The sequence below is a fragment of the Electrophorus electricus genome, chromosome 12 (genome assembly GCF_041902795.1).
Source record: "Electrophorus electricus isolate QZ-2024a chromosome 12, ASM4190279v1, whole genome shotgun sequence".
In the NCBI taxonomy this organism is placed as follows: Eukaryota; Metazoa; Chordata; class Actinopteri; order Gymnotiformes; family Gymnotidae; genus Electrophorus; species Electrophorus electricus.
This window is the reverse complement of record NC_137508.1, coordinates 27930001-27932500: the sequence shown is the minus strand read 5'-3', so window position 1 is coordinate 27932500 and position 2500 is coordinate 27930001. Positions and strand designations below refer to the sequence as shown.

Here is a 2500-nt window from a genome sequence, read left to right as displayed (position 1 = left end):
CCTCCCTCTCTCTCCCTTTCTGTCTCTCTCTCTCCCTCTTTCCCTGTCTTCATCTTTTTCCTTGTCTTCCTCTCTCTGCACTTTTCTTCCTCCCCCTGTCTGTCATTCTGTCTCACTGTCAAAACCTCTGCTATTGTACTGTTTCTCTGGCTGGAAGCCTGTGGTTGTGTGTGTGTGTGTGTGTGTGTGTGTGTGTGTGTGTGTGTGTGTGTGTGTGTGTCTGTGTGTGTGTGTGTGTGTGTGTATGTGTGTGTGTGTGTGTGTGTGTGTGTGTGTGTGTGTGTCTGTGTGTGTGTGTGTGTGTATGTGTGTGTGTGTGTGTGTGTGTGTGTGTGTGTGTGTGTGTGTGTGTGTGTGTCTGTGTGTGTGTGTGTGTGTGTGTGTGTGTGTGTGTGTGTGTGTGTGTGTGTGTGTGCGAAATTGTTCCATGGAGATAACGGGGAAGCTGTCTCACTTCCTCCCTCATCAGCCTTGCTAAGTGTGGCCTCCAAAGCCTGCAGACTGCCTGCACTCACACTGATAGGACACATCCAGCAGAGAAGGCAGGTTTCACTACCCTCAGGCTTCTATGTGCACATGCTGTAGTTTTTAGGTGAAGTGTCTTAAGCCCTGACCCCCAGTGCCCTGGTAAAACTCACCACGGCGCTCCTCCTCCCAAAATTCATTCTGTACTAATCAAGATCATTCCCTCTCTCCCCACAACACCACTGGTGTGTTTCAGCCACACTAGTGCTAAACATTGTCTGCTGTTGCATCAGGCGTATGGGTTGGTAGTGGAGATAAGACCCTTTAGATTGTGTTAGGTCGTCTCAGCGAGCCCCAGCACCAGATGCTCTGCAGTGACATCCAGAGTCCTCGCAGTTTTCTCTGGGGAATGTGGAATGTGAGTGGAGTGATCCTGCCTACATGTGCGCATGCGCCGTGGTGATGGAACAGGGCAGTAAGCGCAATGTCATCACACATCTGGGGTCGTGCGATTTGATTGGCTTGGATCCGAGTCATGTGAGAGCTGATTCCAGAGCTGAAATGCATTTTCTCCTAAGCACCCTATTGTCCGAGTTTTAAGATGCTGTTAGTTGTTCTTTAATATAACCGCACTCCTTATCAGGTTTGTCCTTCACAGTATTCGTGCGCCATTTCTTTTGACCATGTGACTAACAAAGGTCATTCGACATAGTAAGCAGTGTAAACACAGTAAGAGCAAACAGTGACACTACCAACCTGGTGGGTGTGTGCACGCAATCCGCCCGCATCACTATCACATATCTGCAATCATAAGCTTTTATTTCGCGCAAACATGTTGTCACGAGATTCTTTTTTGTGCTGACTAATAAATATGCATCACCTTAAACAGGCCGTAGTGGGCTTCGCCCCCTGGCCAGCCAGTGAAGAGCTCTGCAGGCCCTGAGTCCCTAGGTCAGACATCTAAACCTTTGTGGTTAAAACAAAGACAATAAATGCTGATCTGTCTTATATGTTCGGCTTCACACTGGAAGGCTTGGGTGTTAATGAGCCCTTTGCTCCGCCCCTAAGCAGCCACTCTCCACTCACTATCAAGGGGGAGGGGAAAGTTGTGATGCGTCACTGTAGCTCCGCCCGTTTGACCATCACAGTACCTAACAGTCTTATTTTTTTACAGCCGTTAACTTTTACAGTCGGAAACGCCAGCCCCACATTTCTGACACCACTATACTTAGATGTCAGTCGCCTTTACTGCGACCTGGTTTACGGAACAGCAACTGAGGGGGAGGTCTCACAATTGTTTGTCTGACAGGAACATGGTATTCATGTTCTGCTACCGTGGCAACCTTCCCTGTATTTCACAGACCCAATGTGGGTTGCATCATATAGCTTAGCTTTATACATATACTTGTATATTTTTACAAATATACATGCATGCCTAGAACCATGCAGAAAAATATCACAGCTGCATCTTCCCTACGGCTGTAAACATCAACTGGGAAATATCTGGACCAGAAGCAGCTGCAGTGTGGGTGTGTTTAGGAATACATTAATACTGTGGGTGTTTATAGAAGCCACCCAGCATATACAAGCATATGAACAGACCAACTGGCACAGTCCTAGTGGTTAAGTTTTACTGTGTGTGAGGAAGTCCATGGCTAGAGGTAGCCAGGACTTCACCTGCTTTAGTTCAGATTCCAACCAGTTTGCCTCCTGTACCACAGCAGGCACTGAGCTACCAGCCCTCTGTTAAACACCTCCATTATTAATCTGTAATTATAAAGCACCTCCATAATTAATCTGTAAACATTAGACACATCCATTATTAATCTATAAACATAAAACACTTCAATTATTAATCTGTAATCATAAAACAACTCCATTACTAATATTTATTGATTTAAAAAAACACATTATTAATCTATAATCATTAAATACCCCCTGTAATACCCCCTGTTTTAATCCAAGCATAAAACACCCTTATACTTAATCTATAGTCATAAACACTCCATTATTAACCTATAATCATAAAATACAC

The 2500-nt window shown here is 45.2% G+C and overlaps 1 protein-coding gene across 2 annotated transcripts in view; it reads left to right on the top strand.

Annotated features, from left to right (window-relative positions):
* Positions 1-2500, top strand: part of arhgef38 (Rho guanine nucleotide exchange factor (GEF) 38) — a 19933-nt gene that overhangs the window by 5369 nt on the left and 12064 nt on the right. The window lies entirely within an intron of this gene.